Source organism: Melopsittacus undulatus, chromosome 3 (assembly GCF_012275295.1).
Source record: "Melopsittacus undulatus isolate bMelUnd1 chromosome 3, bMelUnd1.mat.Z, whole genome shotgun sequence".
Taxonomy (NCBI): Eukaryota; Metazoa; Chordata; class Aves; order Psittaciformes; family Psittaculidae; genus Melopsittacus; species Melopsittacus undulatus.
In genome coordinates this window covers 106,731,980-106,759,870 of record NC_047529.1, presented here as the reverse complement: position 1 = coordinate 106,759,870, position 27,891 = coordinate 106,731,980, and the positions used below count along the sequence as shown (strand labels likewise).

The window sequence follows — 27,891 nt, the reverse complement described above, 5'->3', positions numbered from 1 at the left end:
TGTAATTTCTGACCAAACTACTACAAATCATGGCATCTAAGGCAAAAAGTGAAATTATATGGACGTGCCTGACCCTTTTCTCCCTGGTTTAAGTCCCTGTGAACACAGCAGAAACATGAGTCCATTAGCTCTCCATCCACTTCCAAGGTGCTGGTCCTTACCTTCAAATAAACTGATGGATGTGGTCCTAGCTGCATGACAAATTACAGTCCAGCACCCAGCTGTGCTCCTTTGAAATACTGCATGTTACACAGGCCACGATGGAGGGTGTGGGACCTGAGGACGCAGCATTATCAGCTGAAGGGAATTGGAATAGGGAAACCAGATGAATACAGAGAATAGCCACCTTTAGAAAAGAACTTTTGCTTTCAGAACGGTTATTTTATTTAACACTTCTCCCAAACCAAACAAAATAGCATCCACACCTTTGAGACACTTGGGTTTCTTTTCTATTACTGGAAATAACAGGTGCAGAGGTTCTGCAGCTCTCCAGTGCTCAGCAGCTCATTTTAGCAGCCACAGCCTCAGATTTAGTACCTTTTGTTCTTCTCTCTTCAGAATTTCACAAATTCTCGTGCTTCCTCCAGGTAATGTATTCCCAAGGCATTTCCAGAAGGGACTGATGCTCTTTATCCTGCAGCATATACCTGTAACGTGGGACTACAGCATTAAAAAATACTCAGAAAGCTGATGCATGGAGATGAATTTCAGATCAAGTAGAAAGTCTGTAAGAAATGGAAAATAAATTCATGTTCAGATTGTAAAAAACAAACAAAAAAAGGTTTGTATTCTCTCCTTTCATCTTTAACCAGAGGCTAATTCTTCTAAATGTATTTGCTGATGGTCACAAAAGGTACTTCAAACTTCACAACAGTTCCTCGCAAAGTTTTTATGTGAACACGTTTTGTAGGCTGTATCCCACAATACACACAAACAGATCATGACAGTGTGTTTTAAAACTTCTGTAGAAAGAATTTTTTACAAAAATAATAGGCATCCTTGCTGTATTTGAGCAGATTGAACTTTGGAATGCTACATTTCCCACTGAAGCATGTTTTCTTGTGTTCATAAAGTATTTGTCCTTACCATGCATATTTACTGGAAAATATGACTGCAGGTTCCTGAAAGAATTAGAGAATCAAGCAGGCCTGTTTTTGCAATACAGTCTGATCCCAGTTTCATAGAGAGTCATCACAAGAGCATAGATGGTGGTGCTGCTTCTGTACAACTGCTACTGAGATGCTGATTTTCAAAGCTATCACTCTGCAAATATTATCATAGGCCAAAGCACAGACAGAGATGCTTTGGGAATTTTTACTTAAGGATGGCTTTTCACTTTGTGAGGACCTCTATGAAGAGACCATAAAATTTCAGTCACTAGATAAATGATAACAAAGGAGTACATCTGGTGAGCAACAGACTGCTCTCCAAATGACATCGAATGTTCCTACATACGTTGTGGAAATAGATTTAGTTAGGTTTATGAGTTCAGGATGTCCTTACATTAGCAGATCTTGGAGCGCTTGATTTCATATGAAATGACCTTTCGTGCTGGATAATGAAAAAATTTGAAGGTGCTGAAAGAAATTTCCTGTGGTTAATTTATAGAACAGCATCAGAGATGAGCAGAGACTGCTAACAAATCGTTTCAACTTCCCAGTAAGTTCCACAACTGTATAAACCTAAAGGACAAGGCTTTATAATACCATTAGTCCCTGAAGTGAGAGGCTAAAATTACCATAAATCCACCAACAAGGTGACATGTCCTCAGCCAAGGTTGTTCATAGTTTTAAGATTCACATGTTATTGTGCCCATTTATAGTTTTCAGTGTAACATATTACTGAGTGATGTTAGAGTAAAAACCATTTTATTAATGACAATAGTTAATTGTCATTCATTAGATTGAGTATATTTTAATAACACATCTGACTATCTCTTTTGTGAACCTTAAGTAATTTTAAATTATTAACAACTCTTATAAACAAATTGCCATCATTGGGCTTTACTGCTAATATCCCACAGAGATTTATAAAAGCATTTCATACTCTTATGCATTATTATTTCAGATTATCTACAGATTCTAAATGAAACAACTGTATTGCTTCATGGTCAGTTCATTTTCAAAAGGTTACCTTTGCAGCAATAAAGGCGAGTGACATTTTGTTAATGAAGTCTTATTTTCAGACACTGGGAATAAGATAGATCACAAACCCACTGATAATCATCTCATTTTACTGCCAGGTGAATAAATACATCATTTCACCAGCTGTTAGAAAAGATAGTGTGCCCACCTTCTTTTTTAGGATCTATTTGAATGAATTTTAGCTATATTATCATGGGAACATTTATGCTGGAAGGGGCCTCAGGAGGTGTCTAGTCCACCCTTCTGCTCAAAGCGTGGACAAATGCAAGGCCAGGTTAGTTTCTTAGGGCTTCATCTGGTCAAGTCTTGAAAATCTCCAAGGACAGAGATGGCCAAATCTCTCTTCGGGTAACCTGTTCCACTGGCAGTCTCAGGTTGTTTTCAGCAGACTTGTCAGTTCCCAGCCTGTATCATTACCAGGACTTACTCCTTTCCTAGTACATGGCTTTACATTGGTCCTTGTTGGATTTCCTAAGGTTCATGTCAGACTATGAGCTCCATGTTTAATTACTGAAATCCACTTAAAAAAAGCATAGGTCACTATGCAATGTTCCTAAAATGTTCCAAATATATTAGGAAATATTCCTAATTAGAAATGTTTCTAATTAGAAATGTTCCTAAATAGCAAAATAAGACTGTTCAGAGCATGAAGTATATACTATACGGCTTTGCTTCTCCTATTCACTTGCCAGCCAATATCAGAATTACACTCCTGCTTATAATGGCCACTGGCAAAATTGAAGCTTCAGATCTGCAACTTAGATCACTCACCTGAACTAGCTGATCTCACTTTTCCCACTTCCTCATCTCCTCCAAATTCAGCTTTTCCCTCCTGGGAATTCATTGAGACTGCTTTCTCACCAGTGATGAACTATCTGATAGGATACTAAGGACTCCAGAAAGACAGGATCTCTGCTCTTGGTTCCAAGACAGAGTAACAAAAGCAAGTGAAAATAGCAGTGGCAGGGGAGGGCCTGCTTTAAAGCACAACCAGTGAAATTGAATGGGGAATAAATTCACTTAATTTCAACAGATCTTTAATAACTGTTTGTGAATTTTTCAGAGGGATTAGAATTAGCCAAAGACCATAATTATTCATGACAACAGCAGCAGTCATGTTCATCTTACTTCCAGGTGTGAAGTCCTCCCACTGGCCAAATAACATCTCTTAATTGCCTTTGACATTACCTGTTTTGCTTCAAATCAATACATGGAAACTTCACACAAGTAATTCTTGCTAACATTGCTAAGAAGGAATTGAATTTGAGCCTGTTCTGGGGGAGAGTGGGCTCTAACTTTATAAATTCTGAGTAACTGAATTACATCAGAGGAATGAAAATTAAACAAACTTTCTGAATAAGTAACCTATAAGAAAGCCTTCATCAGTCACTGAAGATCTTGCAGAGCTAGCTATGCTAATAAGACAATTTGCATAAGACATGTATTTTCCAAACACTGAATAATATTTGTGGGCCAAATTCTTCTGATTTAATGATGTTTGATTTTTAACCTCCCCAGAGCTTGAAATATTCTGGTCATCTATAAGCCCTACTGGTTGCTCACGCACATTGCAGGCTGTATCAGATCACACATGGCTCCATCATTCTGAACAGAGAAGCCAGAACAAAGTCAAGTATGCAACACCCTTCAAAATTCTCTCATATTATCAAATGCTCTTCCTCTTTATACTGAGACCACTACTGAATGTCTATCCCTGCTGTCCAGAAAACAACAGTCTGCAGCAGTGAACCAAGGCCTGGTGTCTTTGCTATAGTTTGGAAAAATTCAGTAATTCACCAAACCTACATCTGTGTTCTAACTGAATTAATGGTGTTAGTCATTTTTAACTTGCATGCATTAATGGTTACAATATGGTCTGCATAAATAACAGTGTTGACTAATGAAGATATAAACATTAAATTCTGGCTGTGTTTATTCAGAAAAAGAGTGTTTTCACTTTTGATGCAGTTCATAAGAAGTGGGTACATCTGTGATGTGAAAGGAAGGAGAGGTTATGCAGATGTACAGCAGTATGCACTGCAGTGATAGTACCAATGGACTGATGCCATCAGCTTAGGACCATTATATCCCTGTCTCCTCATTCTCTACTTCTGCTAAATTAGTATCAGGTTTTACCTCTGTTTAAAGGCCACAAGTTGTATTATTAGCATATCAATAACCAAAATCTGTTATCAAATGCTGAATTGAAAGATTGTCCAAACTGATCCCCCAAGCTTCTGTGAATTTGAAATATATTCCTCTTATTATACCAGAGAGAAAATGAAAACACCATAAATAGGGATGTTTTTAACTGAAGCAGTTAAAATAATGATTGTAGCACTCTGTATCACCTAAATTTTCTAGTCAGTTCAGCTAAGTCCTTTATAAAAACTATTTTAGCATTTGATAACAAGAACTGAAGAATTCATATTGCAAATTGGAAAAATACCAGAAGAAAAGGTTGGAGGTGGCAATGGGGGAGTGGGAACATGTTTAGCAAAGAGTCTCATGAGAATGCTGTGATGAAAGATCATTCCTATTCTAAATATAAACCTTCAATACATTAGCCATCCTGGTTTTAACATCATATAAAATATCTCCAGTCTGAAGCAGAACCAGCAAAACAAGGTGATTCTCTGTGACATACCTATCTCTTCTGAAGAAAACAGGAAAGGTTTGAAATCCTGATCGGAGGTACCAGTACATTTTATGCCACAAATATCCTAAACTGTGTTCTGTCTTCTTTTTCTTTCTGTTATCTTGAAACACCTAAATAAACTTGCCTAAACCACAAGGGGTTTGTACCTACATTAATCAGTAAGGATATAGGATGCTTTCTTTTCTTACACTAATTGTCACTTTTATTTCTAGGACAAAAGCGGCTTAGCAGGAATGGGTGCCAGCTTTAGTGATCCATGCTCTCCAAATGGAGCTATCTTGTGTTATTTCTTAAAGCCTTTACTTGTCACTCAGAACTCTGAAGCAGTTCAGAGGAAGATCAATGAAATGAAAGTCTCAGAGATTACTAGAGAAATGGAAGAGCTAAATGTGATCTTAACTACTCATTACCTGGGAAGAGAACAATGACTCATGTCAACTTCAGAAAGTTAAAACAGCCTTTAAGAAACTATCATGACTCACAAGTACTGCGTGCACACACATAAAATCTGTTTCTCAGCTTAAGGCATTTAGCCCTCCTATAGAGAAAATAAGCTCCTTCTCCTTCAACTTGCACCAGCCTTTTATTAATGTAATTGCATTGACATCAGCCAGCTAATTGATTTAGAGGGGTAGCTGCTATATATGAGTTACTTGCTGACTGGGTTACATGAACTATTCACCTATAAACTGATGTGAAATAGAACATAATAGGAATGAACCTTTTTTCTTTTCCTTTTTTCCCTAACAAATATTGGAAGAGTTTGCATTAGACTGCAAGTAAAGCAAGTGTCAAAATCAAACGGACTCCCAGCAGGTTTTCTTTGTGGACATGGTTATCTAAAAGAAAAGTATTTCTTCAGCAAGTATTTAAGTGAGGGGCTATTTTGGATTCTGAAGCATCTGGATTCTGAAGAAGTAATTCCACATCCATTGAAACAATTAACATACACAAAACTATTCAGCTAGGCAAAGCTAATCAAGCTGGCAGATTCAGGCTTGAAATGGAAGCAAAGATGACATTTTACTGCTAGTGCTGGCATTTCCAATTCATGTTCATGATCTATCAGTTGCTGTTGTTACTCACATGTATAGATGTATGCTGCCTTCTGAGAGGTACTCTAAACATCCAGACAACTGAAAATGGGAAAGCATTTTTGCGGATTTGAACTGTGGAAGAGTTTTCCACTGTGATGATCTGAATGTGACCAGACAAAACACATGCTTTCAGTGGAGATCATACTGCAGGAAAAGGTAACACACTGGACAAGCTCTGGAGTATTCTTCATATATTTTTTCTGGCCCAGATGGAGAAGCTACTTCGTGATGATTAGGGTGTAAATCTCCAAGCACTGCAACTTAGGTGCCCTATTTCCCACTAAGGCGACTTTAGAACACTTTTTTGTGTTCTCCTGCCAGGAGATCACAATCTTTCTTTGAAAGTACAGTAAGAAATTTTACCTTTAACACTGAAGTGTCTCCAGCAAGAACAGTGTGAATTAGTGAACTGTAAATTCACACCCAATGTGGATTCCTATTAACTCCCTTCTGCTAAAATGCCCCTAAAGAGGGGAGGTGGCTTGGAGGTGACTAGCAGGATAATAGATACCCAGCAAGAAAAAAGTATATCACAAAAGTAGCAGAAGTCACTAGGAAAATTAATTAAGATGATCTATGTCCACATATGGCATTATTTCCACTTTGAAGAGGAGGGCCTAGTGCCTCCCAAGGAAAAAGGTAGAATTACTGTAAATGAGCTTTAGCAACTAAGCAAGGAGTTTGATCAACCTACCAACTAACTACTCATCTGAGCAACTAAGAGAGCTGAGAGTGGCATGGTGTGCCCACACTGCACTGAGCCTGACACAGCAGCCGAGAGAAGTTGTACTCTGATGGTTGTTCACCAGACTGTCTGAAATAAGCAAATCCAACCCTTATCATACAAGTGTCTGTCTTGCAAAACTCGGAAGTGTAGCCAGCACAATGAGATTCCCCTGCTAATCATCTCAGTGCAAGCAAAGCGGAACAAAGACATAATTACTCTTCTGCTCCAACAAATGGTTATCTCCACACTCATATCCAGAAACTGCACTGGGAAGCATCTATGCTTTTACCCATTCCAAAATTATCCTCCATTGGTTATTTCATCCTGCAAGGTTGCCACATCTGAATTAAACCCAAACATATTACATTGTTTCCAATTTTTTGATTTTATCAGTATTCTTTATTAACACATGTAAGACTTTCTTAGAATTCAATAAAAACATGCTCATCAAACACTGACTGTTTCTCTGAGGCATCGTACTGTGTTTTCTAAGATGTAATTTAAGAGTGTCCTGCAAAAGGCACAGGTAGCTGCAAGTTGCTTTAAGTGGAGTATATTTACCTACATGTTTAGCAACATATTCTTGCTTTCATTTCTTAGAAACCAGAGGGAGAGTTTTAAAATTAATTAAATTGATTTGCTGACTCATGAGAAGCAAAAATAAAATTTGTTGTCTCTGTTAGCTACAGAAGTGCATGAAAGCTGCCTGACATGAAATCATAGAATCATAGACTGGTTTGGGTTGGAAAGGACCTTAAGATCATCAAGTTCCAAGCCCCCTGCCATGGGCAGGGACACCTCACACTAAACTAAGTCACCAAGGCCTTGAACACCGCCAGGGATGGAGCATTCACCACTTCCCTGGGCAACCCATTCCAGTGCCTCACCACCCTTACAGTAAAGAACTTCTTCCTTAGATCCAATCTAAACTTCCCCTGTCTAAGTTTGAACCCATTACCCCTTGTCCTATCACTACAGTCCCTAACGAATAGTCCCTCCCCAGCATCCCTGTAGGCCCCCTTCAGATACTGGAAGGCTGCTATGAGGTCTCCACGCAGCCTTCTCTTCTCCAGGCTGAACAGCCCCAACTTTCTCAGCCTCTGTTCATATGGGAAGTGCTCCAGCCCCTGATCATCCTTGTGGCCTCCTCTGGACTTGTTCCAACAGTTCCATGTCCTTTTTATGTTGAGGATACTGTAACTGTGCACAATACTCCAAGTGAGGTTTCACATCTTCCAGTTTTTCCACTACACAACCAGAGTCTTCCTTAAGGAGACAACTTTCAGCTTAGAAACTTGAGTCATAGAAACATTACTTTAACTGGGCTGCAAGGCAAAGATACATTCAGACTGTTTGAATTCAGAGGCAAGGTATGAAAGCAACATGGAGGGAGACTCTAGATAAACTAAGAGCAATTGTATGACTGCATTTCAGTCCAAAGCAGCACCAACCATGAGCTGTATAAATCCATTTTATGCAGTCCCTTTGTTAACATCAGATGTAAATTCCAAACCCTACATTTTGGGCCTCAAATCTGAGGCATCTGAATTTATTGTTATATTATATTGTGAAAGTAGATCACCATGTCATGACATTCACCCTTCTGTCTATGCAACTTCGTAAACGAGGTTCTGCTTCAATATGCAAGTTTTATGGTACCTATACGCATTCTGAAAAAGTGTTTTTTTCACAATGATAACTAATATTTTACTATCTTTGAAAAAAAAATTTATTAAATGCTATAGACCATTATGAGACAGTCTGAGATATGCATGAAATTTCCTTACATGAAAGCCCATTTACCTAAGGAGACAGGCACATTTCCAGTGTGGTTTATAGTTTAAAAGTTGCTATAATCTCAGACTGAGAAATCCTGAAAGATGGATGAGGTTCCAGAAGACTGAGAAAGGTAAAAAAAATCTTCAGAAAAGGGCATAGCCTGAGAATGATAAACATTGTGGAATGGTTTTTTATTCCATTATTTTTTTGTTAATTTAAATTAAATAAGTATCCAGAAAAGAGCAAGGAAAAAATAGCAAGGACCATTGATGCATCAGGGTAAAACTATATGAAATGAACCAAAATTCTTTCCATAGCAAAGTAGGTCGTCTTGGGAAAAGGAATGAGCAACTAAAGCCATATTTGCTAACTCTGTGATTTTGACATTGTTTTACAGTGCTAATTGTTCCCACTCTTAATATTGTGTATAATTGTGAATAATTAATAATTATTCCTACCTAAATGCAGTACTTCTTGGTTTTCATTGTTGAGCTGCATAACTTTTCACACTCATTTCTTAAGTTGTCATGATGATTCTCAATTTGCATCCTACCCTTTCATAGGATAGGATGCAAATATCATCACCTTTCATGAAGTGAAAGGATTCTCTGCAGTGATAACTGAATGGTATTTAATAATCCTCTCTACTGTGTTATCCAAAATATCAGTGGAAGTTTTGACTAGTGCTAGACCTGAGGTAGAATCCTACTCAATCCCATGTGCAAAATCTTTCCATTTTTACAGTGAATTGTGAATAGCAAAAACAGCTGCATTTTCACAACACGATGCAGCAGTCCTCAGAAAACTCGCTGCGTATTTTATCACAAACTGAACATAAGTCAATAGTATCAATCTAGAATGAAAACAGAAAACATTGTACTGGGATACATAAGCCAAAATGTATCACTGAAGATGCGAAGTATCGACATTTTTGGACATTACAATTGTGAAAACTATGTGACTGCTTAGAGATAATTCAGGAGATGTTAGAGATGTAAAGCACAACCTCTGAGATAAACCACAACGAACTGAGTTCAGTTCACCTAAAGAAAACTCTGAAGATACATATGCAGCCAAATAGGTAAAGGGGTAGTGAATGTGGAGATAGAATATAATATTCTCTGCCCACTACAGATAGAATAAAATGTAATGGTCTTAAGTTACAAAAAGTGATTTAAATTAGGAATTAGAAATACTCTTCTATTGGCAAAGACATGAAAATATGTTGCTAAATTTGCACATTCCCAACACTACATTAATAGTCAAGTGAAAATGTCAACCAAACAATGCCTTCTTAACCTAGCTTAGAAAATGTCATGTACACTGCATCTAAGGTCTGAGACTGGATTGTTAGCTAAATTTTGGTTATAAATTACAAACCAGAGACTCACTACCACACTCTAAATTATAGAATAAGAGAAAGGTTTAAGTTGGAAGGGGCCTTATCATCTAGTTCCAAGCCACTGCCATTTTGTGTTTCAAATTTATTTTGCAGAGGATTTTTTGTTAAAAAGTAAGTTGTAAGGAAATTGAGTTCCATATTCTGCAAAAAGAAAATAGAGGCAGAGTTAAGCTAGATCACTTATTCTAGCCTTGAAAACATTTTGCGTAGCCATTGAGAGTTCTTTGGGAGTCCAACACTGATTTCAGCATGAAATCTTTTCATAATGCCAGTCATAGAACCACAGACTGTTTTCGTTTGGAAGGGACCTTAAAGCTCATCCAGTTCCAATCCCCTGCCATGGGCAGGGACACCTTCCACTAGACCAGGCTGCTCCAAGCCCTGTCCAACCTGGCCTTGAACACTGCCAGGGATGGGGCAGCCACAGCTTCTCTGGGCGCCCTGTGCCAGTGTCCCACCACGGGGAAGAACTTCTGCCTATTCTCTAATACCAGCACACTTTGGAACTGAAAGGCAAAATCTTCAGTTAATCCAACTCTACCAATATAAACACATTCTTGAATTTAGTATTGGAGGGAGCATCTTCCTGGACATGAGTTCTGGACCCTACAGCACCAAGTAGGGAAGGCAGTGGGATGGCAACTGGCAGGAGAAAGGTCTGCTACTGGCCTCGACTTCTACATTTGCGGAAATCTGACCCCCACTTTCACCACTTTAGCACCTGAGAAACAAGGAGGTATCTTAGAAAAATGTAAATATGCAGAGCGTGGCCCTGGGTGCTGTCATTTAACCGAATTATGCAGATCTGGTGCCCCCTGCTGTCTTTCCTTCTGCTGCCAGAGTGACCGGTGAAAACTAGCAGGAAGCACTAAATGCAAAGCACCCCCAAAGGACAAATTAAAGATGCTGCCCAAAAAGGCATATTTAAACTAGAGCATGAGTCCACAGGAAACATCCAGGAGCTGAGAAAAGCAGAGATGTACATTGGTACAGCAATGATCAGAAATATGGGAAAAGCATCAAGGGCACCATCACCAACATGAACTACAGGGAGACCTGAGCTTCAGCCTTGGCACACCTTCATTGCTTGGAAGCAGGACTCAGTCTTTAGTGGAGATAAAACCACATGAAATCCTTGTGATCTTTTTCCTCACCCAACACTGGGTCTGCTGCATTCCATCTCCAAATAGAGCATTTAAATAGACTCTAAATACTTTTGTATTATGATAAGATCTAGAGGTCTCAAAACATCTTGGTGCCAACCAGTGGTACACCCAGGCACATACTGGGTGCATCTACATAAGCTCTTGTATCAACTAAACTGGAAGATGTGCTGTGCTCCAGGAGTGTACCCAATACACCAAGGTCCTGCATGTGATAAGCCTAGAGCTAACGCAGAGTAAAACCCCTCCAATGCACACAGCACAGCTGTTGGGACAGCAACATAACCTGTTTTTCTCTACAGAGCAAATCTTCTTGGGCCATACTGCATGCTGAAGTAGATGTACCCACCTAAAAGGAGACTCACCTGCTGAATCTCACTGCTGCTGAGGGCAGTTGTCTATCCTCTTCTTCCTTCTAGGTCCCCTTCTATCCATTTTGTTAGCACAAGCAACTGCCTAGTGGCACAGAGGGCTTAGCTTCCAGACTTCATTAAAAACTAATCTCCTTTTTTTTCTCCCAGGGCTGTTTTTTGGTTGGATCAGTTTATTGTATGGTCATGTGAGTGGCTGGTCTGATGCAAAAAGGGGGAGGAAAGTCCTTTTGGCAGAAATACAGTCTTAGATTGGCTCAAGCTAAAGGTGAAACTTCTGGCCTAAATCAAATAAGGGCGTGAGACGCCAGCAGGTACAGTGGCTTGTCCAAAATAATAGAGCATATTTCTAGCACAGGTGAGTTGGAATCCTGCTATAATCAATGGCTGAGATTTTACATCCCTAACTTTTTTAATTTCTCCATTGGTTTCTTGCCTCTTCCTTGAACTTCTGGAATACTATACAATTAAAGAGATGATGAAATAAAGCAACAGTGCCCCATCTGAGCCCTTGCAGAGCAGCAGGCAGGATTTTTCAGGGAAGAATGTCTAAGCTAACAACTGATAATTTTGTCTGCTGATTCTCAAAGGGGCCTTTGTTCAGTAGTTGGTCAGTCTGTTACTTCCTCCCTTGCCTATCTGTGCTTGAAGATGAAAATACAGACATGTAAAAACTGTCTTCAGAGAAGGAACAGTCCTTGTCTCCACAAGGGTATTTAGTGACAGAGACCTGTGCCTGTATTCCTTAAGACACTGGTGCTAAAGTGGCACCTCAAACACGTGTACCAGAGGATGCTTCATCCTTTCATATTCTCCTGGTGTTCAAAGGTTCTTAGGGCTGACATTGCAACTACAAGTCACTGACTTTGTGGAAAGGTTTTCTGGTGAACAAAATGAAATTCCCGCTATTTTTAGGGTCTGAGAAGGCTTTTCAGCTTCAAGAGAAAAGAATTTCTCCAGCTTCTCTGACACTTGCACACGCAAGTCCTAAACAGCCATTTTCACCTCTTGAACTCCTGTGACTTAGAGAGATGGTATGATCTGTATTACATCTGCTGTAGTCGCACTTAAACAAACATCCTTTAAAAAATCTTGCTCACTCCCACCATCCAGAAATGCTATTTCGTATTTCATAAGTTTTATTTTTATACCTCAGCACTCAAAACACCAGAAGGCAGAAGTCTGGCCTAGTAATTATTAAACATTTCACCCTGATACAAAATCAACTTGCTTACTACATCCTTTATAGTTGTTATTTTTCTCAGTGTACTGGCTGCAGGGGCCGAATCTAAAAATTCACTTCCGTCTCCTCTGTTGTGTAAGTCAGCAGTCTGCCCTCTTTTCACCTCTTTTCAGGGTGAAACACATCCACGCACAGCAGTGTTGTGCAAGAAGAAGATTATGAGGGTGGATCCACTTGTTTTGATCCCCCGACAGAGTACTGTGGCTCACCCTGCTTCCAGGCTCTGAGGCTGAAGTTAATATATTCATGTGTGCATCTCACAGCCACCACTTACAAGACCCAAGCCTCAATGCTCTTGAGTGTGAGGAGCTAATTTCTAACTATTGAAATGAACTTGAGCACTGGAAGAGCTCATTTGTCACAGAAGGGTGGTGTGAAGAGAGATGAGTGTGGCGGTTTAAGTCAGAAGGTCTTATCACTAGGACTCAGGGCACCAGCTTATCAGTAGGGGTGTAGCTTTATTGGGAAAACTGTATTTTATGATATTTATGTCTGTATCTGAAACATTTGGTTTCAGTGAGGTATCAGTGAGCCTCTGGCATGCTGCATCATAGCAATTAATAACAATTACCAGGAGATGCCCTTCCAGTGTACGCTAGCGCATACTGTGCAGGAAGGGATAAAACATCATGCTGTACCAAGCACACTCTTTCCAATACATAAACTAAGGTAAATATTAACATACATGTCAGACTTCTTTCTTCTCTCAACATACTCTTTTTCTTATAATCCGAGTGTTGGAACAGGTTTCTTCCAGCTAGCACATACCTGTGTCTTCTTTTACCTAAAAATGCAGATTTGCACATTGTGAGTTGTAGCTTTCTCCTCATACAGTGGGAAAAAATACTTTTAGAATGAAGAATACAGAACTGGGCAGCAAAAAAACCCAAACTCAGTTCACAATGTAAACAAAAGATCTTGCACTTACTGCACTTGTTAGACATCCTGTCTAGAATAGGATGGCAAATTGCCTGAGGCTTTGTTTATGCTGGCTAGCAAAAACTGGTGTAAACAAAGTGTAGGAGAAACTGGTTTCTAACATGATTTATCCAGTCTCTGGAGAATAAAATCAAGCTTTTTAATGCTAAAAAAGCAATAACAACAATATAAAATATTGCACTAGTGGGAGGATTGAACTGAGCTACATGTAAAATCAAGAAAAACAGGAACAGGCATCTATGACCCGAAACCAGAATTCAAATCATTCAAATACAGAATAAACAGTGGAAGGACACCAAGTACAAACAAATTTCTGTGGCAAATATCCATACTTAAGGGTCAGTTTCAAAAGCAAAAGATTTATTCAGTCTCCTTCCAGCAACTAAACTACATTTGTACCAGATGTACATATGTTACTGTATCAGTAAGTACTAGTATATATTGTTATGTTAGTACAACATAACCTCACATACTTTTGTTTTTCTTATCAGAAGCTGGAAGACAAAACCATTCTTCATCCTGCAATTAAGAACACCAGGTGACAATCTGTTAAGTCTACACAGTAAACAATGCATTTTATGAAGCATTATTTCAATTTCTTTGGGTTCACTTTTCTATCTGTTTCCATCTGTTGTTACGTATGGTATTTTTGACAGTGTGTCTTCCCTTGTGAAGATCAGGGCAGTGCAGTGTGAAACGAGAACTACTAAATGTTACAGGAATGCAAGTAATGACACATAAAACCTCTGTATTTTTCACATGCAGTTGTTTTAAGGTATCTGTATCTTGAATTCAGCATTTAAGGATTTTCATAGAATCACAGAATGGTTTGGGTTGGAAGGGACCTTAAAGCTCATCCAGTTCCAACCCTCTGCCACAGAGGGTTTTTCACCACACCTTCCACTAGACCAGGTTGCTCCAAGCCCCTGTGTCCAACCTGGCCTTGAACACTGCCAGGGATGGGGCAGCCACAGCTTCTCTGGGCACCCTGTGCCAGCGCCTCAGCACCCTCACAGGGAAGAACTTCTGCCTGAAGTCTCATCTCAATCTCTCGTCTGTCAGTTTAAAGCCATTCCCCTTGTCCTGTCCCTACAGGCCCTTGTCCAAAGCCCCTCTCCAGATTTCTTGTCAGTTCCTTTAGGCACTGGGAACTGCTCTAAGGTCTCCCTGGAGCCTTTTCCAGGGAGCAGAGGTGCTTCTACAGCCTTTTTTTCATATACCCTTTTGGTTATGACAATTAAATATTTCATGCAATCCTATTAAATATGAAACACTGATGGTCATAAAAATAAAAATTAAAAATATGTTAAAAAGTTAATACTTATGTTCTTGGAAAGTAATGCTGTAAAAGCCTTTCAGCTTGTGTGTTTGCATCTGTCTGTCTGCCTTGGCTCTTCCCTCACCCTTATAGAAGAGGACTTGCCAGAACGTCTCATTGTTCCTTTCTGGCTGCTGTTTCCCTGCATGGAAACTGGGTAGGGCACAGATGACTAAATGGTGGGAATTCAGATGTCATCCCAATTCTGGATGTAGACAGGGCACACACATTCAGGGAGCCTGAAGAGCATTCCTGAGACACACAGTATAGACACAGCTAAATTCAGCCAAGAAGAGGGCCTTAGGCAATAACTGACTTTGCAGCTCTGTCTAATCTCCAGGTTTATAACTGGATGTCTTTTGACATTGCTCCCATTACTGTGTAGGAAAAAAGCTTCTGTAGTTTCACGAAGCATTCCCAAACAATAGATATAACTATATATAATGGACATGTGCTGCTTAGTTCACCACAATTAGATATTATGAATTTTGATGGTATTCCTTTATTTAAAACATGCCACCAAGAGTAAATATTTTATGGTCAGCAATCCATAAACAATGGAATTTAATTTCCTATTTACCAGGTATATGGAGCTCAATCTGTATCCAGTGCTCTGTAATAAAACACAACTCATAAAGTAATATGATGCTTTGGAGTATAAATACGTCACATTAGGCACAGCATACAATTTAATCATTCTTGACTATGGCATAAATGGTTGGAAGTGAAGGCCACCTAGACCAATACTAATTACACCTTTGCACCTTTATGAACACACTGACCGAAGCACTTATCAGCCATGCACACGAGCAATTTGCTCTAAGCCACACAATGAGTCAGTGGCAAACAAAGGAGGGGAAACAAGCTCCCTTTATCTCCCAAACTTGTGAGCCAGCTTCTCACCAGCAAAAATTAAAAGCCATTTTGTACTTCACTGCAATAAAGTGAATTCTTGTCATTCATCCAGTGTGTTTTATTGAAGTTGTAAACTCAGACTTACAAGATATTAAAAAGCTTTGTACAAGTAAATATAAATATATAGGTATGTTTGTTAAACAGGGTAAAACATAAACTGAATGGATGAAACTCTCACAACTCCTAAAAGAGCTTATTTTTACTATCTAAACAAATTACCAAGGAAAAGAGCACTATCCTTAAAAGCATAAATTTATTGTGTAAACCTCAGTATTTTATGTAGCCTTAGGTTCACTGCATTCTAAACTACGTTTTTATGGTTCTTTAAATGACCACTGGGTGTCACAATTATCAACAGTAAACTCTACACTTAGAGGACTTTTCCAGGTTCATTTTATGGCATTAATAGCCACCCCCATTCCAAGATGAGGAAATGGTTTCCTCGATAAAAAATGAGGATCAGAGTTAAGAGAGTGTTCTTTTCAGAAACTACAGCAAAAATAGAGATTTGTTTTTCAAGTTTATTCTACAGGTAAAATTCTGTCACACTGAGGGAACTGAGTGTACCCTCAGCAAGTTCGCTGATGACACTAAACTGGGAGGAGTGGCTGACAAACCAGAAGGCTGTGCTGCCATTCAGCGAGACCTGGACAGGCTGGAGAGTTGGGCAGGAAGAAACTTGATGAAATTCACCAAGGGCAAGTGTAGAGTCTTGCATCTGGGGAAGAACAACCCCATGTACCAGTACAGGTTGGGGGTTGACCTGCTGGAAAGTAGTGAAGGGGAAAGGGACCTGGGGGTCCTGGTGGATAGGAGGATGACCATGAGCAGCAATGTGCCCTTGTGGCCAAGAAGGCAAATGGCATCCTAGGGTGCATTAGAAAGGGTGTGGTTAGTAGGGCAAGAGAGATTCTCCTCCCCCTCTACTCTGCCTTGGTGAGGCCGCATCTGGAATATTGCATCCAGTTCTGGGCCCCTCTGTTCAAGGACAGGGAATTTCTTGAAAGAGTCCAGCGCAGAGCCACAAAGATGATGAAGGGAGTGGAACACCTCCCTTATGAGGAGAGGCTGAGGGACCTGGGTCTCGTTAGCTTGGAGGAGACTGAGGGGTGACTTCATCAGTGTTTACAAATATGTAAAGGGTGGGTGTCAGGATGACGGAGATAGGCTTTTTTCAGTGATATCCAGTAGTAGGACAAGGGGCAATGGGTGTAAACTGGAGCATAGGAGGTCCCAGGTTTACATCAGGAAGAACTTCTTTACTGTGAGAGTGACAGAGCACTGGAACAGGTTGCCCAGGGGGGTTGTGGAGTCTCCTACATTGGAGATATTCAAGGCCTGCCTGGACAAGTTCCTGTGTGATGTACTCTAGGTTACCCTGCTCTTGCAGGGGGGTTGGACTAGATGATCTTTGAGGTCCCTTCCAACCCTTGGGATTCTGTGATTTGTGAAGTATTTTCACTGCTGGAGTGGAACGAGGCAATTCCAGACTTCATGGACTTGAGGAATAGTTTCAATAAGCTCTCTTTGAAGAATTATGCAACAGCAGAATCAGTTATTTCCTCTCCATGTTTTAAGAAGCCCATTCACTCAAAGAGAGTCTAAACATTTTGGCAGTATATGTAACGCTGTAGCTTTCTGTTTCAGGTCCCAGCTCTTCGAATCGCACAACTAGCAGAAGAACATGAGTTGTCATGTGTTTTAATTGCAAAGTAAGTTTGCGGTCTTCATCACAGAAAAGAAAATGCGACCCAAGTATAATCAGTGCCTATTCAAGTTTGCAGATCCACGTTTATATGTTACATCTGGAGTACTGGAAAGCTGCTCTATTGATCCAAAGCATAGGCTGCAGCAAGTAAATTATCTGCAATTATCAGCAATTATACAGGGTACTACTATATATGCTATATAATTTAAACCATGTACCATAAAGTTTCAGTTTAGACTTCACACCTTCTGCATGAATACCATCAGGAAGGGCTGGCATAGCTGTGGACATATGGGAAAGGACACAGTGGACAGTCAAAGCATGTCATGCCAAGCAGACTGGTGTTCCTAAGTGCTTGGGGCCACCACAGTATCTGCAGGATGCTTGGGAAGCCTCTGTAGTACACATGCTACAGGACACTGGTCTGGAGCAGGTGCTGAAATCAGTCAGGGACTCGTGTTAGGGAACACTCTGCACAACAGAGTTTTTGGGATCTTTGCCAGGCCCTGTAAGATGAAGAAAGGAGAAGAAGAAAGAGGAAAGCATTTCCCAGCATATACTGGAGTTTGGCATTTGAAGTCTGACTGAAGGAGTGTGGGCATAATTCTAACTGTCCCCACCAGGTGAGCAACTTGTAGCTGTTGCCACATTTCAAGTTTTCCCATCCTCTTTTTCTCACCCATCTCTGACTTTGGAAATAGAGAGAACTAAAAATGGAAGCAGAGAACTAACTCAATCCCTGAAAATGAGGCTCAACAAAAGCACGCATGGTTCCTGGCCACAGATCAGGTGACGGGTGAGAGATACAGGCTGAGACATGGGCAGCTGAGACAGAAATGCCAGACAAGCACTGTTGTAAGAGATGTGTAACACATGGCAAGCACCAGCCTCTCTTATGCACTATGTTTAGGGTCCCATATTGCCTTAAGCAAATCAGCCTGCCCGGTCCAGCATTTTCCAGTTCTGCCATTTCAGACACTTGCTGCCTGATTGGCTAAAATGATTGTCTCAGCCAGAAATGGATTTCTTTTCTGCCTTATTTTTACCTTTAACCTATTTTCATCAAGTCCAGATATACACAAAAAGGCACACTCAAAAGAACGTAAGCATTATCTAATACATAAAAGATGGATGCAGAGAGGAAGAGAATTAAGCTGTTCTTCATGCCCAGCATGGCACGATAAGAAGTAATGGGTGTAAACTGCAGGTGGAAGGTTTAGATTAGGCATTAGAAATGGTTTTTTAACAGTAGGTACAGTTAAAGACTTGAATAGATTGCATGAGGAGGCTGTGATGGATTTCAAAAACAAGTTATACCAGTATGAGTCCTGATAAATATTTCTCTATGTGTTTGCAGACTGGAGCAAGGAATGGATTGCTCAAAGTCCCTTCCAGTCCTGTTTTCCTATGATTTTGATTCAGGGATGTCTACTGGCCTATCTTCTCTTAGGGATTGCTCTCACAATCTTAAAACACTGCCATCAAAAGAATAGGGAGGATTATTTATTTTTGTAATTAACATTATTCCAATTCCCTCCCTTCTTACTCAAAAAGCCCTCTCACTCTTCAACACATTCAACTGCAAAGCTGAATACAGCCAGTAAAATAGTGAAGGCATTATACTGACAGCACTGATAACACTGTGGTAATAATACAGCAAGTGATCTGAAATCTATATTTCTTTTGACCAAGTTCTCACCCCTTATACCCTTTCCTCCTCCTCCCCACCCCAACACAATACCTAATTTTCTAAATTACTAGAGCTATTATGCACACTTTCATTAACATAGCAGGTGCAGTTACTTAGACCATTAATGTCCTAGCAGTAGTGTAAGTTGGGAGTGACCCCACTGCAAATTAACAGTTCAGACACAAGAGGTGAATGGTGCTTTAAAATACAGCTGGAAATCTTCCACAGTACCCAAACAGGACTTGATCCAGGGTCCTTGTCTGAAAGCTGCTCCGTTAACACAAGTCACTTGAGTTGGAGGAGAAAAGCGTTACAGATTAATTCTGGTTTGTGAAGAAAAGAGGCTCTTTTCTTCCAGCTGAAGTTAAAAGCTGCCAGCAAGCATCAGCAACCTATTTGGAAATTCTGAACTGACTCCTGATGTGATTTGACCACAGGCTTTTTCTCCCCTTGCTATTGTATTATTTCTATGAAGTCAGTTACCAAAAGCTTCTCTGATTCAAATTTATTCTTTCTACTCTTTCCCTTCACACTATTGGGCCACTATTTGTCTTCCCTTTCCCCTTCCCACCGCTTCTCCATAATAACTTCCTTTTCAATAGCTTGAAAGACTCAGGCCAACATCAAGAAAAAAAATACAGTGGAATCCCCTCTATTCATACTGTTCTGTTTATGCTACCTTCCAATTTTGTCTCCTTTTTCTAAACGGGAAGCTTACTGGGGCATAGCCAGACATTCTTTTTATGCCTGTACTAAATATCTACAAAAATAGGGTTCACTTTGCCTGGACCTATAGCAATTACTGGTTCATGGATATTTCAAAAATTGCATAAGTAATGCAATGTAATGTAATGTTGACCTGTGGCTACTACCACATGTTTTCCTAGAGAAGCAGAAATAATAACCTCCAGGAATTCTTCCTGAGATATTACAAAAAATTACTCAAAACCAGAGATGCAAAAAAGACAGAACGAGAATGCTGCTGTGCTGCTCACAGCCCCACATGTCAAACTACACCAACAATTACTAAACACAGCACTGGCCACGGAGCGGGGTCCCACAGGGTTTGGTATTTGCATCACCTGTGCTAAATATTCTGAATAACTTTGGTTTAGCTACCTGACATATTACTCATATAAACCTGTAGTTAAATGTAGGATATGACTGCACAGCTGAGCACAGCACTCCTACCAACTAACTCCAAAACAAGATGCTGCAAAGGTGTGTCATCAGGGCACCCCACCCCAGCTAATAAGCATGGCAAGCAGCTGGGCAGGCCAGCTGAGGCGGAAGGCCTGCTGCTTCCATAACCCCAGCCCAAAGCCCAGTGTCCCTGTGGGTGCTGGAAGGAGGAGCAGGCAGTTAGACCCATCTCACTTCAAAGACTTTAAGAAATAGCCTTTTGACGTCTGTGTAAAGATAAGATCTACTTCTCTTTTAACTTAGAGACCTCTTTAAGTGAGATTCTGGTCCAACTAGACACAGCAATCCTTGTTCACAGTGGCCTAAATTGCTCTTCTTCAGCAGAAGTACAAGGACAGCAACATGATCAGAAGTTACAACAAATCTGGTCTTGTATTATTGTTGATTAATGATGTCATTCCATAAATGCTAATTTATTTTAAAGGACCCTGCTGTGACTTCACACCAATAAGAATTACAACAAAAACAGCCAGGGGAATCACATGTGTGTAGCCAGCCTTTAACTAATGTAAATCTCATTTAAGGAAACAAATAACAGGCCAAATGTATTATCTACCTGTACTTACTAAAACAGAAATCTGCACTAAATATTATTTCGGATAATCACCATGGGTCATACCCAGTGGACCTCATTCTGATATGTGACTTACTCTTCGTCACGTAAAACTTCTGCATTGTAAAAAAGCAGGATTAAGCCAAACAATTCCATGAAATCATTAGCTTCCCACCACAAACATAAATCAGACACGTGTAAGAATAAAAAGCCAGTTTGGCAAGATACCATAGTGCCAAGTCAGGTTATAATAATTTCTAATTAACACTCTTCCAAGTTTCAGTGTTACTTATTTGCATGTCAGTGTCACTCAGAACAATACAAGAGTACTGAGTATTCCTGCCTATGAAAATCTCTAAAACAAACATGAAAGAAGAATATGCAGCCTGATCTGTACGAAGAGAAATGGCAAACAAAAATGACAACTGAACTTGACAACCCATGATGAATACATCTTCAGAAACGAGAAGACTGACATGCGTCCACTGGCAAAGCATAAATCAGTACAAGCTGAATACCTGAATGTGTGTATTTTTAAAGCAACCAAACTAATTGAGCAGCAACAACTACCCTTTACTATCTAATGAGCTGTATATATGAGATTCTAGCTAGGCCCAACAGTCACAAGACCTATACCCCAAAAACTTCCCTTTCCTTCTTCCAGCTGGAACTACATCCAACCGTGCCTCCCAGCTCTGAGTGTTTGCAGCAGGACACACTCGTCTCTCAAATGTGGCATTCCGAAGAAGTGTCATTAAACAGGAGCTGCTTACAAAGAAAGTATTAGTATTTATAGAAAACTAGGAATTAATTTAAAAATTCTACAGATGTATCATCTTGTGCTGATGGATAAAAATAGTAATGACAACATACAGGGTGTCCTCCCCATTAGTCAAACTGGTAATGAGTAATGCAGCCAAATAAATGTCAGTAAAACCTACCTACCACGCCATGCTTCAGAAACCTTTTTGGCAGTCTTCCTTAAGAGAGAAGCCACAAAAGCATAAAGGTTTAATCTGCATGTATTTGAAATTTCTGTATTATTTGTGAGGCAAAGATTCAAATAAAGTGTATTAGTTGCCACAAACAAATTCAGTGTCCACCTATATCCCACAGATTGTACCCTCTTCAAAAAAACAAGCATTTTAGAAAATAGGGGAACACTATTTTCTACTTGAAAAATCAGGTTGGTTTAGTACCAAAGACCCAAATGTATCAGTCAAAGACAAAAAAATACTCAAGTATAAGGTACTAGGAGCCTTTAGAAAAGGATCTGAATAAACACTTCTGTAAATCGTAATGTTTAAAGGTCATGGAATCACATGGGTTTAACATCTTACTTCTTACTGTTAGCTCAGAAGGAACTTCTGTCTTGCATGAGTGTCCTCCTGAGAGTTTGAGTGTAATGCTGTTGGGCCATGACTCTGTTTCCCCCTGCTGCATCTCAGGGCAGCGTAGTTCTGGAACAACACTGTTTTCAAGTATGCATCAGAAGCACTTTTGTGCTGGATTATTGGTGGTGTCTTGTGTTCTTTATTACAGCAGTTATTTGAAACTTAATGAGGTCTTCAGTACGAGAGTAAGTGCCAAAGCTGATGTACTGGAAAACAGTTACAAAATAGATGAAGTGGTGAAGACTTTTTACTAGGTAAATGTATGGAGCCACATGAAAGACTCTTTTCTCTAATTTTGTTTCTCTATTTCTGATGTAAATACTCTGCAGCAACAAGCTTGTACAGAAAGCTGTATTTTAAGCTATGTGCAAAGATACAGTTGCCACAAAACCTAGTGATATCCCTTAAAATAAAGGGCACTTAAATAGCAGTGCAATGACATTCTTGTGACACTAACCTTTACTCTCTTGTCCAAAGCAAGCAAGGAGGATCTGGCAGTTCACTTTCTTTTAAGCATGAGCTTGGGAAAACCACATATTCCTGATTAAGAAGGAAAAAAAAAACAACTAAGTAATCCCAGGGCTCCAAGGAGCTATTCACAAGCTTAATGTTAAGATATAATCTGCTGGTGATTACGTAATAATTTCCCCTCTCTGCCCATTCCAGAGTGGATATGAGATACTACAGTCTACATGCCCGGTCTTGAAAGTCTAGTTCCAGGTGTAAGAACTCACTGCAATACAACCCTCTAGAGAAAACAGAAAAAGCAGAGAAAAGACTAGTGTACATGTCCTCTGGGGAGAGGCAGGTCCTGATTCAATGGACAGGCAATAGAAAGTAGTGTGTTACCCCACTCAGGGTTAGGCTCTAGGAGCTATGTGGGAGTTGGCAGACACAATCAACAAGCCTGAAATAACAATTGCCTTGAGAGCCAGCAAGAAGTAAAAGGCAGGGGAGCGGCCCTCCAGTAGGAAAAGTAAAATAACTGCAACAATAGAAGGATAAATCTAATCTCACACAGAAACACCGATAACCCATCTGAGACCTCAACGTGAAACCAACACACAAATATTAAGGAACACAGGCTACAGCAGACGCTCTTAAACAACAGGCTTGGTAAGCCCCATGGGACAAAATCAGTGCAAGACTATTCTGTGGAATATCTGCCAGCTCCTGCTGCACACAATGGCCAGAAGGGGATTTAGGAACAGTTAGAGTGAACATTTATGCCTATCAAGATGCGGAGAGAAAAAAAAAACCAAACCAATAGTCCAAGCATGCTGTAATTCTGCCTGTTGTAAGTGTGGGAACATCTACTTGAAGCACTGACACGATGGCCTACCATCTTTCCAAATCCTAACATATCCTTCCTAACGTATCTGAAAATGAGTGATATACCACAGTATACACAGACAGATTTTGCAGGCTGATATCTAGGATAGTCCCAGACAGATAAATCATGCATGCAAAGCAAGTCTGACATGTCAGATTCACAGTATATATAATATTGTCTTGCTGCACATGCTCAGAGAAGTTGCACAGTAAGTGCCAGTCTGGCATCAGACCTCTTGCACGTGCATGTTTTATCTGACCATACAGAGAAGTCTGACTTCTGACTTCTCCCAATACATGGCATCCTGCACATCCAGAAAGATACCGATGCCAACAGAAATATAGGGAAAGCCATGCTAGATATATATTCCCTTCTATGAGAAATTGTATTGACCACATAATAACATGGAACAACCCTGTATGGAACAGGACATTCTGTACCACATGGGATCCTCAGCACTTTCTGACATTTATTTTTGTTACCACACCATGCTATGATTGCCCAGGAGAGTGCAGAGGTCAGCATCAGTGTATGTACACCAATTTGGCTGACAGAAGACACGGTGTGATTACCTAATATTTAACTAGGTTACAATAGCACTAATGCACTTATCCTTGCCACATGAGCTCATCTACAAAGCTTCCTACTGGAGCTTTGGGATATTGTATCAGTAACCCCCAAGACATGACAATTACTGAGTCATCAATATTGTTTCCCCCATACCACAGGGATTCTTCTCAGAAGTGTATTTATAATCACAGCAAAGTTAAAGTTGGTCAGGACCCTTTGCAGGTCAACCTCCTGCTCCAAACAGGGCTATCTTCAAAGCTGAACTAGATTGCTCAAAGTCTTGTCCAGTCTAGTTGTATTTCCATGCATATAAAGTCCACAGCCACTCTGGAAATGTGTTCCAGTACTTAGCCACTCTCGCTTTGAACTTTTCTTACCCACAACTGGAACTTCCCTGGATGCAGCTTCTCACTTTTGTCTCTTGTCCTGTTGCTGCACATCTCAGAGAGAAGCCTTGTGCCATCTTCTCTGCAATTCCCCCTAAGAAGGTGAACACTGTAATTAGATCCTCGTGTAGCCAAACCCACTTCCTCAGCTTCTCCTTGTACATCATGTGCTCCAGCCTCAAACACCTTCACAGCACATGCCTGGTGGGTATATTGATAATATAGCTCTGTAGGTGTTGAACTCCCATGCTGAATTTCTTTTGACCACTAGGATGGCCAGGCCCTTTTCTGCTGGGCTACTCCCAAGCCAGTTGGCAGTCAGCCTGCAGCACTGTATGAGGATAGCCTGTCCCATGTTCAGGACTTTGCACTTGTCTCTGTTGACCATCAAGAAGCTCTTGCTGGCCTATTACTGCAGCTTGCCAAGGCTACTCTGAATGGCAGCTGTGGCCTCCAGTATGACAACTGATCTCCCCAATCTGCTGTGGAGATCAGCTGAAAACTTGCTGAGTGTGCACTGTGTCCCATCTGAGTCACTGATGAACATATCAAACAGGACTTGCTTCAGTATCACTCCCTGATCCCTCCTAACTGGGCATCAGTCAGACTTTCAAACCAATGTGGCACTACCCTTCAAGCCTGGTGGTACAGCTGTTTTTTCACACACATAGTCTGCCCACCCCATCCACATCTCCCCAGTTATAAGGTTACTGAGAAAGACCCTATCAAAAGCCCTTAAAAAGTCAAGCTTAAATGGCATACTGTGATTTCCCCTTGTTCACTAAGCCCAAAGTCAATAACATTGCATCAGACATACTGAACTTAAAGATCTAACATTTGTGTTTTTTCAATCATGGGCAGTTTTCTAAATGCCTTTCAAATGTCACAGGGAGTGAACACACAGTAACACTGACCAGCTCCCTCAGTACTCAAATGCATGCCATTTGGCCCAGGACTTGTATATGACCAGTTTGATTCAGTGGGCTTCAACTTCATCCTCATCTATTGTGGGTAGTCCCCCTTCCCCAAAAAGTTTACTACCAGCCACACACAGAAGCTTGGGAGATGTGCAAGTCTTTTTCCCAGCAAAGACCAAGGTGAAGGGGGCCTTGAATATCTTGGCCTTTTCCTTATCACCAGGACAATCACCCAACTCTGCAGCAGGCCCACATGTTCCCTTGCCTTCCTTTTGTTGTCAACGTACCTGGAGAAACCCTTTCTGTAACTCTTCACATTCTCTTTCAGCTGCAACTCCAGTCAAGCTTTGGCTTTCCATATTCTAGCCCCTTACTGAAATCCTCTGCATAAGGTGATGGAATTACAGCCCAGTGTAATTTGCTCACAAATCCTCTATCTGCTGAACATTTTCTAGAAATGCTGTTTAAGGAGGGCTGCTGGTTTTCATCTATATTCCACCTTTTGAAAGTTGCAAGCATGTGCAGATGCCTGTTCAAGCACTTATTTAGTTGGTATTGTGGAAAATACCATTGTTCTAAATTATTCCTTCTTCCTTTGTTCTTTGTTATTAGTTGGTTTGTTTCCAATAACCACAAATTTGGAAAGGATTTGGAAAGTACATACGCCCGATAGGAGGGAATCAAATTATTCACTACCTTCATCATGCAGCTTTGACTGCTAATCCATCTCTAATATTCTGTAATATTTCAGCTCTGCCACAGCAGCCTCACATGGCTATCATCAAAAAACCCAGCCCCTTAATGAAAGAGTTCCTTCCTATTATGCAGATCTGGATTTTCTCTCCCATCCTCCTCTAAAACAAAATAAAACCCAAGCAAAATAGCAAAAGTTTGATTAGTACTAGTCAGCACACAAATGATAAATTCAAGGGTGGTTTTCTTGTTTAACTTTCCAGACCTAGAGAAGGGAAGCATTTCTTGCTTTTCAAGCATTTCTATTTGTTCTACACTGTCCTGAGACAGATTTTTACATATAAAGATACCACTTGTTCAACATATTCCACACTTGGTTGTTTTTGATATGGAGTGATTGGTCTCTTCTGTCTATTCTAAACTTCCACCATAACTAGTGTTTCTGCAACATTTCTCTATTAAAGATATGGGCCTATGCAACAGGAAGTTGTTTGAATTACAATCTAGTCAGAATTGTACACATTCTGCATGCTTATGTATTACCTCTCTACTTCAGTAACATGGCTGATACCATGACAACTGTGTTTAAAGTTGCCTAGGTTTGTCTTTAAAACTCCTCTTAAGGGGGTTTATAAGTTTGTCAGTTTTTATTGCAGAACTCTTGCATTTATTCTCTACTTTTGAGAAACTTCAAACATGATGAATGTGTACTTCTGTTTAAGTCCTCTGTCACAAGTGAGATGTGCTTTGTATTTACCAGTTGTTTCACCTCATTGCTCAAAAAGCTGCAAGCTTATCTGGATTGTCATTAAATCTCCTCTCTTTCATAAGAGTGTGGAATAGAATTAGGATCCAAATCAGGGCTCAGCTGATGAAACCACCAAAGAATGATGCCACTGCCCCTTTCCAGATTCTCTTTTTCCTTGCTGCAGCATAGGGAGGAAGGTCTGCTAGCCACAGACCTGATTCAAGACCCCCTCCTGGTGACTAGGAAAAGGCATAGGTGACAAAGGAGAAAAGGAGCAGCACTGGATCTGGGGCTTGTGCCATCCCAGCAATACCAAGCTTCTTCCTCCAGACTTTTCTGCTTCTGCTGGGATATCTCCTCTCCCAAAGAAAGTGATGGAAGGGTGGGGGGAAGAATTTGCACTTTAATTAATGCAGCAATATGTACCTCTTAAAAGTAATCTTTAAGGTTCTTTCCAGCTCTAAACACTACTCCTACCCCTGAGAATATTTCATTGAAATGAATGGGAAAACAACATCCCTGTGAGACCCTTTTCCATCACGGAATGGTATACAAAGCCACTTGCCCATATAATGTTAACCAGCTATAGGGAAGGGATTTTGCATTTCTTTCATACTTTTATCACAGATATACTCTCCATAGGGTCATTAAGACAGGACTAGGTGCATGGGAGTTGCAGGTACATACAGGTAACAAAAGCAGCACCTGATGAGGGAATGCCAGGCCCTCAGGGTGGTGGAGAGCAGCATGGCAGTGGCACATATGTATGGCAGGAAGGAACACAGAGGCACAGGGCAGGAAAGAATGATGGGCAATTTTACCTTCTCCAAAACCTGGTCTTGCTCATTAGAGTTCACTTTCAGGTGCCTTTACAGGGTCTATGCCACAGTTCGTACTGTACCTCTTATCTTCACCCAAATTTTTTGAATCATAAATTCA

At 40.3% G+C, this 27,891-nt stretch overlaps 1 long non-coding RNA gene across 2 annotated transcripts; it reads right to left on the bottom strand.

Annotated features, from left to right (window-relative positions):
- Positions 1 to 27,842, bottom strand: LOC117435971 (uncharacterized). 2 transcript variants are annotated; one of them, XR_004549514.1, is made up of 6 exons: positions 27,774 to 27,842; positions 24,586 to 24,688; positions 22,763 to 22,845; positions 13,998 to 14,043; positions 13,271 to 13,369; positions 1 to 725 (listed from the first exon to the last, which is right to left on the bottom strand). It is a non-coding gene; the product is annotated as an uncharacterized lncRNA (long non-coding RNA). The 2 variants fall into 2 exon arrangements; XR_004549515.1 differs by lacking the exon at positions 1 to 725 and having other exon boundaries at positions 13,027 to 13,369.
- Positions 27,843 to 27,891: the final 49 nt, after the last annotated feature.